This window comes from Eumetopias jubatus, unplaced genomic scaffold (genome assembly GCF_037043125.1).
Source record: "Eumetopias jubatus isolate StellerSeaLion01/CBP00866 unplaced genomic scaffold, mEumJub1_p1.0 scaffold_15, whole genome shotgun sequence".
NCBI lineage: Eukaryota > Metazoa > Chordata > Mammalia > Carnivora > Otariidae > Eumetopias > Eumetopias jubatus.
Window position 1 is genome coordinate 73,485,448 of NW_028274821.1, and position 17,409 is coordinate 73,502,856.

General features: G+C 42.9%; 1 long non-coding RNA gene across 1 annotated transcript; it reads right to left on the reverse strand.

Annotated features, from left to right (window-relative positions):
- Nucleotides 1-677: 677 nt before the first annotated feature.
- On the reverse strand, nucleotides 678-3,004 carry LOC114213511 (uncharacterized). Its single transcript, XR_003610223.2, has 2 exons — nucleotides 1,595-3,004; nucleotides 678-1,186 (listed from the first exon to the last, which is right to left on the reverse strand). It is a non-coding gene; the product is annotated as an uncharacterized LOC114213511 (long non-coding RNA).
- Between the last annotated feature and the right edge of the window lie 14,405 nt (nucleotides 3,005-17,409).

Sequence of the window (17,409 nt, forward strand, 5' to 3'; positions counted from 1 at the left end):
CATTCTCTCCCCCCTCTAGAGGCTGGCAATCACCAATTTACTTTCTGTCTCTATGGATTTGCCTACTCTGGATATTGCATATAGATGGAATCATACAGATAATGTACCTATAAGAGCTAAGGTTAACCTATCAGACCGAGGCATCCTGGCCTGGGAGGCCTAAAGGCCAATCAGGGATTTCCCAGGCTCACTGACTGCACTGCAGTCCAGCTCACCTTGACTGACCCAATGAGTGACTTTCTCAGATGAGGAAAGATACTTAACTGGGCTGCTTTTTCAGTGATTCTATGGGTTGAAACCCCATCTTCCCTTTTCTCCAACCTGATCTTGCAAGTCAAAACCAACAGCTCCAACACTGTGACAGGGCCATTCTGCTATAAGGACTGAACTCTGATGCTATTTTTTTTTTAAGATTTCATTTATTTATTTGAGAGACAGCATGTGAGAGAGGAAGAGCACACACAAGAGAGAGCACAAGGGGGGGGGGCAGAGGGAGAAGTGGACTCCCCACTGAGCAGGGGGCCCAACACGGGGCTCGATCCTGATCCCAGGACCCCAGGATCACAACCTGAGCTGAAGGCAGACGTTTAACCCACTGAGCCACCCAGACACCCCTCTCTGATGCTATTTGAAGCCAAAGAAGTAGATGCAATTTTTTTTCTTCAGCTAAGACAGCAAAAGAGATGATTTATTGTACACGTGTTACATCCAGCCACAAATGAAAACAGAATTAGTCCTGAAAGTCACAGGTCCAGGGCAAAGGACCAAAAGGGACTGTTTTGGTATGAACAAGGCAGGTCTCTTCAAAGGTGGTCGTTGCGATCAGATGGCGATGATCTAGAGCCCTTGAATCAAGCTCTAGAAAGTAGGCATGCAGTCCAACAATTGGTACCAGCGTCCCTGGCCTCTGGCTTTCCTTATTTCTGCTCCTGTGGCTCCATGGGTGCACAAGCTAGTGGTTTACTTGGACCTCTGCCTCATCTTTCTTCTTTTACGCTTCAGCCTGCGCATTCGCTTCTTCCTCCACTTGGCTCTCATGGCGCAGAGGTTTCCAAGAAGATGGCGCTAAGGCCGAGAGTAGATGCAATTTCTTGAGGAATGAGTATTGGATGCGAAGAGGGTCTAGGACAGAGCTCTAAAGAACTCCAACAGACGAGACTGGTTAGAGGAGTCGTTGACCAGGAGGCTAAGAAAAAGTGATCAGAGACATAAGAGAAAAACCCAGGATTGTGAGATGTCAGAGAAGCCAGTGAAAGCTAGTTACAAGAAAAGGAGAGGAGTCAACAGAGCTCAAAGAAGCTGAGTGTGAATAGGCAAACTTCAGGAGAGCAGGGCCGGGGGAGGCCAGATTGCTGTGGGTTGCAGGTGGAATGGAGGTGAGGGGGTGCAGACATGAGAGTACTCAATGTCAAGAAGTCTGGTTACCAAGGAGAGAAGAGAAAGCGGGTTGCTTCTAAAAAGGGGCATGGGGTCTTAGGAGGGTTGTTTTGGGGTTTTGTGTTGGGGCATGGAAGAAAAGAGCATGTTTTAATGCTGATGGGGAGCCTTCCACAAAGGAGAGATTTGATGTGCAGGAGAGGGGACAACCACATACCATGGTCCTTCAGAAGGCAGAGGATGGAGCCAGACCAGAGTTCTCCTGAGGACAGATCTGCTGCAGCCATGGGAGTCTGGGCGGAAGACCATCAGGCACACAGTCTGTCAAACATATCTGTAAGCTGGGAGAACCCTGGCAGTGACAATGTGGGCACAGAAAATGGCAGGTGGAGGGCTCCTCCCTGGACTGGTCCGTCCTCACATCAAAACGACTTCCCATAAGTGGTCTCAGACAAGGAACTGGTGCAGAGCCCGCCTGGCTCCCATCAACACCCCTCCCTCAGGGACTCCCTCACAGCTGTCCTAGGGGCAGACAAAGCCTCCATTTGAGAGTCTTTCATTGCATAAAGGGATAGTAATAAGTGGAAAAGGTGGATTAGAGAAAGAGTCAGAAAACAGGATTCCCGACTCCCCAACTCTGATTCCTAACCCCTTTGATAGAGGCAACACCCCTCCAAGGGAGCATGCTCTGAGGAATGGGCCAAGTAAATTGACAAAGGAAATGATCAAAATAAGGGCACAGAGCATGTTTCACAGGAAGAAGTACAAACAATATCTTGGTTCTTTAAAATAAATAAATCTGGAGGATTTTGATTCATTAATTATCCTGTCTCTGCAGGATGTACATCCTGAGATTTGTTTGTCCTCTCCTGGACAGTGGCTCCATTTCCAATGAGATTACACAAAAGCCAGGGCCCAAAAGGAGCTGAGAGGGAACCGTCACATCTCCTGCAAAGACACATGATCAGCGGTAGCACTAGCGACCAGGCAGAGGGTGGGCTGCCCCCCGCCCAAAGCCCCGTCTGCAGCACACCAGCCCAGACATTCGGGCACTCTGCTCAACCTCCTCAACTTTGGAGCCTCCACAGGCTTCCGCCTCACCCTGGCGCGACAGTCCCACTGATCCAATTCAAGCTCTCCCCGCCTCTCCTCCTGGGTGTTCCCAGCACAACGATGATCACGTGATTACAATGTGCTTATGAGAGCTGAGGTGGGGGTCAGGTCAGCTACTGATTCTCAGGATGAATCACAACCCTCCGAAGAAGGAGGAGATGTTGGTGTCAAGTGCCTGTTTCCCAAGCCAGGGCCTTATCTTGCTCCGAGTTGGGTGGCAAAGGGTACTGAGATCACGGATTTCTAAAAAGCACTTCTATGGCACTATCTTATTTAATCCTCACATCTCTGGAGGCACAAGAGGGGATTACCAGAACATTTCAGATGATGAAACTAAAGTCCAATGATGTTAATGATATGCCGGGTTTTTTTTTTTTTTTGAAAATTCAATTTATTTTTTTTAATCTTTTTATTGTTATGTTAATCACCATTCATTACATCATTAGTTTTGGATGTAGTGTTCCGTGATTCATTGTTTGTGCATAACACCCAGTGCTCCACGCAGAACGTGCCCTCTTTAATACCCATCACCAAGCTAACCCATCCCCCCACCCCCCTCCCCTCTAGAACCCTCAGTTTGTTTTTCAGAGTCCATCGTCTCTCATGGTTGGTCTCCCCCTCCGATTTCTCCCCCTTCATTCTTCCCCTCCTGCTATCTTCTTCTTTTTTTTTTTCTTAACATGTATTGCATTATTTGTTTCAGAGGTACAGATCTGTGATTCAACAGTCTTGCACAATTCACAGCACTCGTCATAGCACATACCCTCCCCAATGTCTATCACCCCCCAGCCACCCCATCCCTCCCACCCCCCCACTACTCCAGCAACCCTCAGTTTGTTTCCTGAGATTAAGAATTCCTCATATCAGTGAGGTCATATGATACATGTCTTTCTCTGATTGACTTATTTCACTCAGCATAACACCCTCCAGTTCCAACCATGTCGTTGCAAATGGCAAGATCTCATTCCTTTTGATTATGCCCAGGGTTTTATAGGCTAGTGGATGAGTCAGAATTTGAACGCGGATCAAGCTGATTCTTTTTTTTTTTTAAAGATTTTATTTATTTATTTGAGAGAGAGAGAGCACATGAGAGGGGGAGGGTCAGAGGGAGAAGCAGACTCCCCACCGAGCAGGGAGCCCGATGTGGGACTCGATCCTGGGACTCCAGGATCATGACCCGAGCCGAAGGCAGTCGCCCAACCAACTGAGCCACCCAGGCGCCCCCAAGCTGATTCTTGTCCAATCTGGTTTACCTACCTAAGACTCAGTCCCTGTACTCAAGAAACGAACAAGGAATGTACACAAATTACCAGAACGTGAATGTGCATTAGAATCCAGTAGGGAGGGGCGCCTGGGTGGCTCAGATGGTTAAGTGTCTGCCTTTGGCTCAGGTCATGATCCCAGGGTCCTGGGATTGCGCCCTGCATCAGTGGGGAGTCTGCTTCTTCCTTTCCCTCTGCCCCTCTCCTCCACACGTGATCTCTCTCTCTCCAATGAATAAATAAAATCTTAAAAAAAAAAAAGAATCCAGTAGGGATTGAGAGAATGGAGACCCCACATCTAAGCTTTTTAATTTGGGAGATATGGTTCAACTCTCTGAGGAAAAAACAGCCAGGATATCTGGAAGCAAATTTGTTTTGAAAAATCTTGTCAGGCAAACTTGCAAGCTGAAGTAACAAAGTGAGGGGGTGGAGGGGAGGGGGCGAACACTGAAGCGGGGACCTAGTGGTCGGCTTAGGATATTCAGAGAGAGGAGACCTATGGATGTTAGTTCCAGAACAGGTTCGGGAAAACAAAAGCCAGGATTGTGAAACAGAAGGCCTAGAAGCTGAAGCGTGACAGGAATGAATTTGTAACTCCAACCTGAAAGTGCAAGAAAGAGCACATTGCTCTATTTACTTTACATAAAATTAGGGTTATGTATGACACTGAGCCTCCCCGCCGCCCTGTTCCCTTCCGCTGGCTGGATTTAATTTAATGTCAAAGATTGAGAGCGTTCTCTTCTCCCCGCACCTCCTGCTGCCATCGCCACTCCAAGAATTAATGATCAGGAGTTGGGATGTGAAGTCAAACATTCATCCTGGTCATCAAGGGCAAGCAACTTTTTTTCCGTAAAGGACCAGATAGGAAATATTTCAGGTTTTGCAGGCCAGATGGGTCTCCGTCACAACTACTCAACTGTGCCATTATTGCTTGAAAATAGCCACAGACAATAACAGGTAACCACTCTCAGCTAACAGGTCAACAAAAACAGATGGTGGACCAGATCTGACCCATGGGCCCACCCCTTATCAACATGGTTTCCACCATGATCCCCAAAGGCGAAACTTACATAGATCCTTGAAGTTGGGTGGTCCTTTGCCAGGGCTGAGAGCCCCACTACCCAGAGGCCAGGAAGACATTCCTACATTTAACATGGAATTGTTGCCTCTGGACGGCTTGTCATCTTCCTGAGGTTCTGTGAGGATGGACCGCAGAGCATCATGACAGGTATCCCTTGCTTTTTGAAAGTTTACGTTAGGCCCCTTTGCTTTTATGACAGACCTACATTAGTACCTGTTTTCTCCAAAATGGGATTTTTTAATTTCATGTAAAAAGACAAAAAGCAAAAATAGGGTTCAGTGTTTGTGTTGCAGCCAGCCTTTACAGAGGTGGTGTGCGCACTCTGAGCAGTGAGTGGCCCCCCAAGCTCCTTCCCCAAAACCACACTCAGCATCTCAGCATCAGGCCCCTGGAGGTCTGAGCTGCATCTCTGAGTATCTGTGCTTGATCTCGATTTATTCTGTGCCTCCATTAGCCAGGTGCGGCCTAAGGTATCAGAAAAGCCTGAGAGCGGTTATTTTGGGGGTCTAGGAATGCTAAAAAATGTTTTCATATAAATTCCCGGTAATGCTTCTTCACCCCATTTCAGCTTCCGAAAGTTTTCATAGGAACACTCTACTTTTGGATAGCCGGGGAAACCTGTACTTGCAAAAACTGCAGACATCTGTTCCTTCTCTTGGACAAAAATCTTTGCTCTTTCACTACTAGAAACTCTATCCCTCAAAACCACTCTCAGCTCCTTTCCCTGATATAATACGCTCAAATCCCTCAGGAGAAAGTGGGGAAAATCAGGAAGGGAGATGGCCTGCCAACTACTTCTTCTAGAGGCCCCAAGGCAAGGGAGCACAAAAACTTGGCACCTGCTGGAATGCTGAGCAATATACAAAGAAAACAAAGACAACCACTTCATTCAATAAATTTTCCCACCTAGTACCAGAACTTTCTAGCCCCAAAGCAAGTTCAGGCCTGATATTCCAAACTTAGAAGTACAGACTGTCCCTTCACACCTCAATGGGTCCTGGCGTTCAGGTGTCCTCGGAAAACCTCCGAAGGGAGGTCAGGGTTCTGGTGACAAAGAAGGGAGGTACATGATTCAGCCTTCCCTGGGACACCAGGTCCCAATGAAAGTGACTCACGGTCTTGGCTTGTAAGCAACTTTGCTAATTACTTTGACAAACCACTATTCCCTACCAGCTGCCACTCCAGGAGGACTCCCAGCATTTCTGTGATACGTATGAAGAACACCTACCAGCCAGTTTCCATTTCCCCACAAAAGCCTGCTCTGCTTCTGCTTTGGGAGAATTGCTTAAGCTGTGTGGAACGTGAGCCATAATTCCCAGAATGGGAGAACATAGGCCACTTTAGTTGTGAACTTGTCTCCAATTCCCCAGCCTCAAAAGGCCTCATCCCTCCTGAGTTCAAAGCACACACTCAACAGTGCCTGCTATTCATGTCATCGTTGGACTCTTGGCCCATCTCAGGCCCCTTAGGCATAGCACTGGCTTCAAGCATAGTTCCTGTACCACCTGCCCCCAAGTAGGATGGCCAGGCTTACTGGAAGAGAATGTTCTCTATGCAAGGCAATTTGAGATAGGAAAAGTCATTCTTGGAGGGTAGAGACTGGGTGGACAGTAAAGCCTGGGAAATGCAAAGGGTTTGTGCTGGGAAATTGCTCTTGTAAAGAGTGCATGGGAGGCAGGTGTCTTTTGCCCAGACTTATTCGCTCAAGTGGAAAATAGAGACCATCATCCAGGGTGATTTCTTGCTCCTTATCTCTGCACCCACCAACCTTTGACAAGACCACTTTTTTTAAGTTTATTTAAGCAATCTCTACACCCAATGTAGGGCTCAAGCTCATGACCCCGAGATCAAGAGTCACGTGTTCTTTTGACTGAGTCAGCCAGGCACCCCAAAGACATCATTTTTTATGCCCACAAACATCATGCAGGAAAGACTCAACCAAGCCTTATAAAATGGATGAATTAGTGAAACTCACTCTTGGGAGTTTGGCCACATTTTGACTAATTTTCCCCACAGCTCTAGAGAAAAAATATATTCTAAAATAGCCCTCTCCGGGGCACCTGGCTGGCTCAGTCGGTGGAGAATGCAACTTGATCTCAGGGTTGTGAGTTCAAGCCCCACATTGGGTGTAGAGATTACTTAAAGATAAAGATCTTTAGAAAGAAATAGTCCTCTCATTTCACAGAGCTGTACAAAGCCTGCTTGCTTAACTGACTTTATCTTCTTTCTGCAAGTGGCAATGACTTACCCCTTATGTTATGTAAGGGGAAGAAAGTCTCAGTTCTGTTCTGTGACAGTAAATTTACTCTTTATTAATAGATCTGTGATTATTCCCTTATGAGCCAGCATGTGTTTGGTCTGTGGGAAAAACTGAGCAGAAATTTCTAGAGAAGGAGAGGGCAACCATTGTTATTGTACTTTGTTGAGCGCTGGCAGAAATGATCCTGAAAGTTCATCAGTCCTCTTCATGATGATAATGATGATGATGATGATAAAAATAATCACAGTAGCTGGCATTTCATGAGCATTTAGTATGGGCCAGGAATATGGATTCTACCCTTTAATCCTCAAAACCACCCTTTGGAATTCTGCTATTGCCATCCCCCCACCTTTTTTCTTCCAGATGAGGGAATTAAGTATAAGTTAATCATCCAAGGCGACCCAGCCAGGAAGTGATGAAGTCAGGATGCAAGCCTTGGTGGAGAGACCCCAGTGCTCACACCCCTAACCCCTCTCCCACCTCCTTTGGCAAAGCCTCTGATCTACCAGACCGACGGCTGGCAGGCCGAGACCCAACACCAACAGCAGGAGAGATATCTGGTCCTTCCTGGAATGAGAGTGCATGAAGCTAAATATCTGAATTTTCCTGACTCCTTCCAGCTTGTAGGTTAGTAAGAAATACCTGCAGGGCGCCTGGGTGGCTCAGTTGGTCAGGCATCTGCCTTCTGCTCAGGTCATGATCCCAGGGTTCTGGGATCGAGTCCAGCATCGGGCTCCCTCTTCAGCAGGGAACCTGCTTCTCCCTCTGCCTGCCACTCTTCCTACTTGTACATTCTCTCTCTCTGACAAATAAATAAATAAATAAAATCTTAAAAAAAAAAAAGAAACACCTGCATTGTATAAAAATGAGGACACCGCTACACGCCAGGTGAGCCCAGAATGGCAGCGTTTCAAGGGCTCAGTCAAGAATGGGAGGAATCAGATGTTTTCTGAATTCCTCATGTTCCGGAAGAAAAGCAAATCCCCCTACTTAAATCCCATGATGGACAAATAGGGAATTCCAGCTTCAAGAATGTGTTTAGAAGTCTTAGACAACGTAGAATTAAAAGGTGATGGGTGACATCCCAAACCTTGAAAAATATAAAAATGACACAGAATAAAAAATGGACAAAGAAACATGATGCATATGCAAACTAAATGAGAGACTGTCATTATTCTAAATAAAGTAGAATTCAAGAAAAAATTACTCAACTGAAAAAAGGCACATCATTTATGACTGCACTATAACAAATATTATCTTTTATGTATCGAATAACATGGAAAAGTGCAAACTGCTGAAAATGAAGGAAAAGATGACAAAAATAGAATAAAAATAAGAGAGTTTAAAATATTTCTATCATTATGTGACAAATCAAGCCTGCACTAAAGGTAAGAGAAGCAAGGAAAAGGGGAACTGAAAATAAGTAATAAGATGAGGTTGGATTCAGAAGGGTATTTGTAAGATCTGTTTCTGGGCCCAGCCCCACAATTCTAAAGGACACACTCCACGCCTCTCTTCTCTTATGTATAAGAGAAGCAAAGATGTAGCAAAGATCTTTGTACACCTATACTTACATACCAGTGTCCTTATTTCCTGGAGGTGGATTACCAAATGTGAGATTTCATGACCAAATATAAATGTTTTTCGTTGTAATGGATACATCCGAATTGCATTCCTAAAGACTGCAGCGACTCATTATTCCTACCACCTCATCAATGCTTTACGTTCTGCCAATGTCAGTGGAAAATGGTATCTCCTAATTGCCTTAATTTGTATTACATTGTCTTCCATATTTATTGGGCATTTGCATTTTTTATAAATTGCCTAGTTATGTCCTTACCCGTTTAAAATTTGATTTTTTTTCTATCAATCTGTAGGAGCTCTTTGTATATTAGAACATTAAATCTCTATTACATGTATTACTAGCTGGGAGTCTTTTGACTTTGATTTTGGTGTTTTTCAAGATACAAAAAACTTTTTAATGTAGCCAACAATGTCTATGTTTTCCTTTATAAGTTGTGGGTTTTCTAATTTGTTTAAGAATTCTCCACTTATCCCCGTGTATGTATATATTCTCCTAAATTTTCTTTTTTTTGCATTTAAAACTTTAACCCATCTGAGATACACTTTTTGTATGTGATGCGTGAGGAAGAAGTCCAACCTCATTTTCCTCATGATGCACAGATGGATTCTTTTCCCACTTAATTTGACGTCCACCTTTGTCCTATATTAACTATCTACATGCACCCAAGGTTATTTCTGGACTCAATTATGTTTCTCTGATCTATGTATAGGTTTTTGTGTCAAGTTCATAGTGTTTTTATCGCCATTGCTTCATAGAATTTTAAAAGGTGTTAAGTAGGGGCACCTGGGGGGCTCAGTCAGTTCAGAGTCTGACTCTTGGTTTTGGCTCAGGTCATGATCTCAGGGTCGTAGGATTAAGCCCCCTGTCCGGCTCTGTGCTCAGTTGTGGAGTCTGCTTGACATTCTGTCTCTCCCTCCCCCTCTGCCCCTCTCCCCGCTCTTACACACACACTCTCTCTCTCAAAATAAAAAACAAAAATAAAATTTAAAAGGTGTTAAGTAACTACAGGTCAAGCAAAATGAAGAGTGAGAAGCTACCGGATATGGATTTGAGTCCCCAAACCATGATCACCCTTGTAAGTACAGTTTCCAGGAAGATAGGAGATGGACGCTAGATTTAGTGATGTTTGGGAAAGAGTGGAAAGTACATGTTGTGCTCTTGAAGAATTCGGCAGTGAGAGGATGCGAGAAGGAGGTACGGTAGATTGAAGGAAAAGCAAAAAAAAAAAAAAAAAGGTGCTGTACACCTGAAACTAATATAATACCGCATGTCAACTACACTTCGATTATAAATAAATAGATAATAATATCAACTACATTCTCCCTATTGGTAAAAACAGATGAAATTCATTTTTTCTCTGTAAAATACAATTCTGAGGATAGACACTGGGGGAGGAGGCCAATGCGAGGCACTGGATTCTGAGGCATCACAGAGACTCTGCTTCCTAATAACTAAGGTAGCAGCAATGGTTTTACCTAGTATTTGCCTGTTCCCTTTTCTTCTGCTCCAAACAAGAAACCAGCTAATCTGCGTTCCTGCACTCAGGGGCATGCACAGTAGAGTTAGCTGAGGAGTTTAAAAAAAAAAAAAAAAAGGCAATGCCCAGGTGATACTCTAGGCCAATTATATCAGTCATATGAGACCTGAGCATGAGTATTTTATTTTAAAGATTTTATCTATTTATCTGAGAGAGAAAGAGTGCAAGAGAGGGAGCATAAGAGTGAGCGGGTGGGGCAGAGGGAGAGGCAGAAGCAGACTCCCCGCTGAGCAGGGAGCCCGATGAGGGGCTCGATCCCAGGACCCCAGGATCATTACCTGAGCCAAAGGCAGATGCTTCACCGACTGAGCCACCCAGGTGCCCCTGAGCATGAATATTTTTTGAAGCTTCCCAGATGATTTCAGTGTCTAGCAAAGCTTGTGAACCACTGATCTGGAGCTTCCGAATCAGCCGACAACACAATGCTGTTTTCTGAAACTGGTACATGTGAGCCTTGGCAAGGTCCAGTGTGAAAAAATATTAGAGACAGACGACCAACACTCCTTCATGTGACAGGGCATATTCTCTGTACGCCGCTTTACTTAGGATGTCCTTCAAGGAGAATGCTAATGATACCTTGAATTGAGGTGCTTTCCCAGGTATTTCTAACATAGGCAAGACTCAGAAAGGCACAACAGTGTTTGCATAATAGGGTGTTTTGGTCACAGTGCAGTGGGAAAAAAAAAGATTAAAACATCACAGGAAATGAAACAGAAGCTACTCCTGAGATGAAGTTGAATGTAAGAATTTAATTACTAAGAGCAAGAAGAGTTGTTCATTTAGGAGTTTCCTAGGAGGTGAACTCATTTCTTTGTCAACTCTCCAGTGGCTGGAATGCTGTTTAAACTAATGGCCAAGAGGAATTTAAAAATTAACTGTACTATAAACTGTTTCGACATACAAGCACCTAGAACAAACACATATTCACACCCACCCTAAGGTCAAAGTTTGCAAAACTAAAAAGATATTTACTGGGAAACAAAATGAATCGTATTGAAATTTGGAAAATAGAACACCAGGGTGTCACCCTGACATTTGAGAAGCAAAAAGAAGTATTTGCTAGTGTTTGATTTTTATTCCTAGGGGCCGTCTTTTTGTGATCTCTTAACTAGAGAACAGGACGTTGAGTTTATCATCCAGAAACTCCTCTCAAATGAGACAAATGTCTGCACTTATGGAACATTGTATTCAAAATAATTTCCTAGCTCAAGATTGAGAGTACAAAGCCCTGGGTTGGAATCCCAGCTCTGTTAGGTACTCGTAGGTGACCTTGGATAATGATTTAACCACTCTAAATCTCAGTTTTGTCATCTTTAAAATAGGGATGATGATGATTATGATGATGAAGACAGACACCTACAACATGAGTTGTTTACAAAGGGTTTAGCTCTATGCCCAGCACAGGGTAAGCATTCGATAGATCATAATCATTCTTCTAGTCATATTCTATTTATAAACTAAGAGATTTAGAAGTGTCCCTGTCATTATCTGATATGTAAAGATCATACAGAAATAGCTGAAATGTTCTGGCCTGAATAAAGGACACATGGTTTCATTTAGAGATGCACTATTCTGAATCTTCATTTGTGATTCTGACCCCTCAGCTGGGACCACTCTCCTTTGATGCAGTGTTCCTGTCTCTTAGCTACCCTAGTGCCCCCTCTCCAGTGAAAAACTAAAAATACACTGAGTAAACAGAGTACAAGCTATTGGTTTATTTTTAAATTTTCTAGATTCCCTTGGGAACCTAACCATCTCCCATTGGCAAATCAGCTCACTCTGAAGAATACAGCCAGATAGAATGCCATGTGGAATAAACTGAGAATCCCATGACCCAACGCCAGTCTCTAGCTCACGACTCAGTGCAGTGCTGCAGGTCTCAAGGGAAGGAAATTCCAAAGGTTCCCACCAGTATGAGTTCTGAAGGCATGGACAAGCTTCTGGAAGAATAAGAAACACTCCCCCAGAGAGCCCATTGGCCCACCACTGATTGCTAAGGTATGTGGTGTTGCAGGAGAGACTGCCCTGCCAAGCACACCATTTCTTCATTGTTTCCTCTCACACTGGGGCAATGTCTAAGGGCAAAGCCTACCTCACAATCACGGAGAATACTAAATAATCCTGTCTGACATAACTGGAAAACTAGATGGAAAGAGATTCCTAGGTTACTTAAAATGTTCTAGGTTAGGGAAAGAAGGAATTCTTGCCAGTTAACAAATACCAATATACTTCTGTCTTCAACAGACAACGCACAAGAGAAAACTAGAGACACCAAAACTGATTTTTAAAAGGTCCTAGGGGCGCCTGGGTGACGCTATTGGTTAAGCATCCGACTCTTGGTTTCAGCTCGGGTCATGATCTCAGGGTCGTGGGATCGAGCCCCGCACGGGGCTCCGTGGTCAGCACAGAGTCTGCTTCAGAGTCTCTCTCCCTCTCCCTCTGCCTCTCCTGCTTGTGCTCTCTCACTCTCTCTCTCTTTCTCTCAAATGGGTAAATAAATCTTAAAAAAATTTTTTTTAAATAAAAGGTTCTATATAAAGTATTAGCAAATAGAATCTAGGAGTAGATTTAAACAGCAATACACCATGACTGTGAGTGTGTATTCCAATAATGCAAAGGTAGCTAAATATTAGGAAATCTATATTAATATTCACCAAAGGGGGAGGAAGCATATGATCCTATGGTAGATATCAACAATTCTTAACATTTAGTGTCCTCTCCTGATAAGGGCTCTTGGTGAAATGGGATTCAGTGAATGACTTCCTTAATATCAAGATATATCTTAAACCAAAAGTCGATATCATCCTTGGTGATAATGTCTATGACAGTGTTTTTATGTGATAGATATTCCAATTAGACAAGAGAACAAAATAAGAGGTTTAAATATTGGAATGAAGAAAACAAATTATCATTATTTGCAGATAATATAAAGTCTAAGATTCAGCAGAAAATTATTGAAAAGTAAAAGTCCAAAAAGTTTTCATGATATATTAATATTCAAAAATCACAAGTCTCACAGTGTATTAAAATATAACCCCAAATCAATCAATTTGTAAAAATATAAAAACATAAAATTACACAAATAAATTTGAATGATCTGAAAAAGCAGAAAACTCCCAAGAAATATAAAATAATAGGTGACTAAGTCAAAAGGCATATGCTGTGAATAAATATTCAGTATGGTTGTAAAAACATAAATTCTTCCAAAATAATCTAGAAAATCATCTTATTTGTGGTCAAAATCCCAACATGATATTTGTGGGAGGGAGCATTTTAAAAAAGCATCCCAACCCATGACTGGGAAAAGATAATCACATAAATAATTGTGACATTGGTTGGTGCAAAATATTTTAAATAAAATGTGGGCTCTTGTTTCATTCATTACTCAAATTCCAAACACAACAAATGTTTTAAAGTAAAAACTAAAATTATGTAAGACCTAGAAGAAAGACTGCACAACTACTTCTATAATCTTGGATGGAAGGTGTTTCTGAGCACATCATGAAAACTAGCAATCACAAACAAACGATTGATAACCTCGACTGTGAACAATGAGAACTTTCCAATGGCAACAACAAAGAGAAGCCTATAAATAAAGCTGAAAGACAAAGGACAAATGTGGGAAAATATGTGTAATACGGATGACAATCTGCTGTTACTCTAATATAAAGAGTTGGGCAATTAAGAATAAACCATTCCTCCTTCCAAGTAAAAAAAAAAAGAACCAACAGGTTCGTCAAAAGACAGAAAATGAAAATAGTAACTCGAAAAGATACATGCACCCCTATGTTTATAGCAGCAGTATTTACAATAGTCAAGATAGAGAAGTAGCCCGAGTGTTCATCATAGATGAATGAATAAAGAAGATGTGGGATATTTACACAATGGACTATTACTCAGCCATAAAAAAAGAATGAAAAAATGAACAATGTGGATAGAACTAGAAGGTATTCTGCTAAGCAAAATAAGTCAGTCAGAGAAAGACAAAATACCACATGATTTCACTCATATGTGGAATTTAAGAAACAAAACAAAGAAAAAGACAAACAACAAAAAAGTATAGTTTCTACAGCTGATAAATTTTTTCTCCTGACTCAACTGGCCTCTGAAGAAGGGAAGACGTATGACCAAGAGCAGTTCCTACTACTCACTCCTACCAGGATTCTCCCAGCTCCCTTCACACACACACACACACGCACGCACGCGCGCACGCACACACACACACACACACACACACACACCCCACCTTGGGCAGTTTATTGAGGAATCACACCTGCGTCCTTGTAGCATGTTCCTTCCTAGTGTACTGCTCAGCTGTTTCTAAGCTTTCTGTTCTTTCTGAATCAGAATACTGCCCATGAATGTGGTCGTGGAGGGGGCAGTTCTCTTCAAAATGGAATCGGTACATAGAGAAGCATGGCTGCCTATTACCTAGTTCAAGTTATAGGAAGGGCTCTCTTCCCTTTGCACAAGGGCTCCGTGTTTGTGAAACAAAGCCAGAGTGTGCAGTGAGCTGATTCCGCCACTAGGCTGTTTGTCTTCGTCTTTGCCCGTGCTAGGAAATCCCCTTCCTTGCCCAATTTTGTCAGTCTTCATGGGTGATTTAGCAAGAGGTTCTAATTATGAGTGACTGCACTGGAGGCCACCCGTGAACCATATGCTGTCACATAACGACTTGTCTATTCACAGTGACAAAAATTCCACAGAATACATATGATCATAGAACACAGTCCCTGTGTCTACAGACACTGTGGGGGCCAACACTGACTCCAATGCGTGGCTGCTCAAAATACTGTTGGAGTCTCTCTTCGGGGATTGCCATCAGAGCCTGCAGTACATTGTTTCTGGGATCCTGAGTCCACAAGTGAAATCCTTTGTGGATTGTGTTCGAGTTTTGGGAAGAGGGAAAAGCCATTTGTCACATTCTCCAATTTATAAAAGGAATGTGCAACTGGTTAAGTTTTAATGATATCTTATATGCATATAGGATGCTTTCATCATATAGTCACGCAGAGACAGAGAAAACTATAAGGTAGCAAGACTAGTTGATGCTCTGTTATAGATCATTAACACATTCTGAAGGCAATTCCCAAAGGGGATTTCTAAAGATCTTTTTTAAACACTAATAGCATCACAAGTGAGTAATCTGACTTGTTTTGGGGAAAACCATAAATATCTGGTTTTTGGGGAAAAGTCACATGAGAGAATTCAGTTTGTCTAGCTGATGTTTTCTTCTTTCTATGTTATTTTGAAAGGCTTAATAAGCAAATCTTCCCCTTCATCTACCTACTTCCCTGCACCCTCCAACAACAGCCAATCCAGTGCACCATCACCTTCATTTTTTCTTTCATAACATCGCCCTTACATTGGACCTTCCTCTCTAGTTCCTCCATTGTGATCTTTAACATCTCTCTCATTGAAATTTCATGCCTTTGTTCACTTTCTTATACCCCTGCCCCTGTTACTGGAAATTCCCCCCTAGTCTTCTCTGCCTGACAAAACCCTCCTAACCGTCCAAGGTCCAGCCCCAAATCCACCTGACTAGTGGGCTTGCTGGCCTCCTGCTTTGCTCCCTGTCGTTCTGCTTGTCACTCTGAACCACTGTGTAGTGTAGGAACTACATCCCAGGTGGCACTCAGTCAGACATCAGCTGGGTATTGTGAAATGAAGGTTGGACTGATTTCTCAGTCACAGGAGAAATTAGGGGTCAAAATGAAAGGGGGAAAAATCAGTTTGTTTCAGTTGGACTAACATCCAATTTGCTCAGAATGAATGATAAATTAACAACAGAGGGGACTGAATTTTACACTTGCAGTCTCATTACTTTTAAACTGTATGGGGAAGCTTCCCAGGCACACTCCATATGGGGGGACACACATCAAGTCCTCCTTCGGGTTGAGGAAATAGGACTCAGAGAGATATGATCAATTGGAAGTCATCAATTAGAGAAGACTAGTGGTAGGCAAAAAATAATAATAATATCTGGGAATAGAGAAATTGAAGACGCACACTGTGTGAGCCAGGATGAAAATCACACCTCATCTTTAGATGAGGGGGGGCAGAGGGAGAAGAAAACATTGGTCAGCTCTCTGATGTGTTCACCTGGCTCCCGACTCCAATGTTCTCAGGTTCTTCATTGGTTGCTCCATTTTTGGCAGTGCAAGAAAAACTAAACTACAGGTATGACTTCCAGAGAAAAACAGGGGCAGACTTGTTGTGAATTGTCTGATCATTTTTCCCCCTTGTACGAGAAGCTTACAGTTTTTCTTACTGATGGTTAAGACTTTCACATAGTAGGCCTCTTACCTCTTTTGTTAACCATGTTTATTGCAAACAAGTTTTTCCCAAATGGTTAGACATTTATTCCTATGCTTCCCTAATAATCCATCTTTCCCCACTAATTTGAAATGGCCACCAAAGCTTTATACGTAGCAAGGAGGACGGCCAATAATGCAGGGCTCCAAATGTCACGCAGGCTGTAAAGGTGGGCTCAAAGGCGGACCCCGAGCGCGCCAAACCAACTGGACAATGACATTCAGGAAACTAGGAGTTAAAAACCAATCAAACAAACAAAAACCTGTGGTGATTCAGCAGGTTTATTCCTGGGAATAAAAAATAATAATAATCTACATACTTAGAGTCTTAGCTATGTGGCCTATTTGGAGCATTTCCAAAAATACAGTGTAACAGACTAATTGAAGCTTAAATTTCTTTCACTGTGCATCAAACCCCATCCCTTTGTGTTACGGTTTAAAAAAAAAAGTTTTCTTTCACTATAAGCATTTACTATAAATCTTATAAAAATAGATGTAAACAACTCTAATGACCCAGCACCACCCTCAGAAGGGTGTCCCTAAGGAGCCTCCTCAGGATTATGGGAATTCACTGAGATCAGAGAATTTTGGAGCCTCCGCCTCCCTGTTGAAATGCTTGCAAGTTGGGTATAGCTGGTCATCCTCCCCTTCAGACTCAAGTCTCAGGCTCTCATTTCACTCAGAAAGTATCTACTCAAAATAAGTTCTTTTTCCTGTTGCTCAGTTCAAACACCTTATTTTACTTCTGGTTTATCAGCATGCAGCATGGTGGCTGACCAAGCAAGCAATTATGCAAAGCAGAAGTCCTTCGGCAAAAAAAAAAAGTCCATTTGGAAACTGTCAGTTTCCTAAAATGCAGGCTAACTCGCAGTGGCAGATG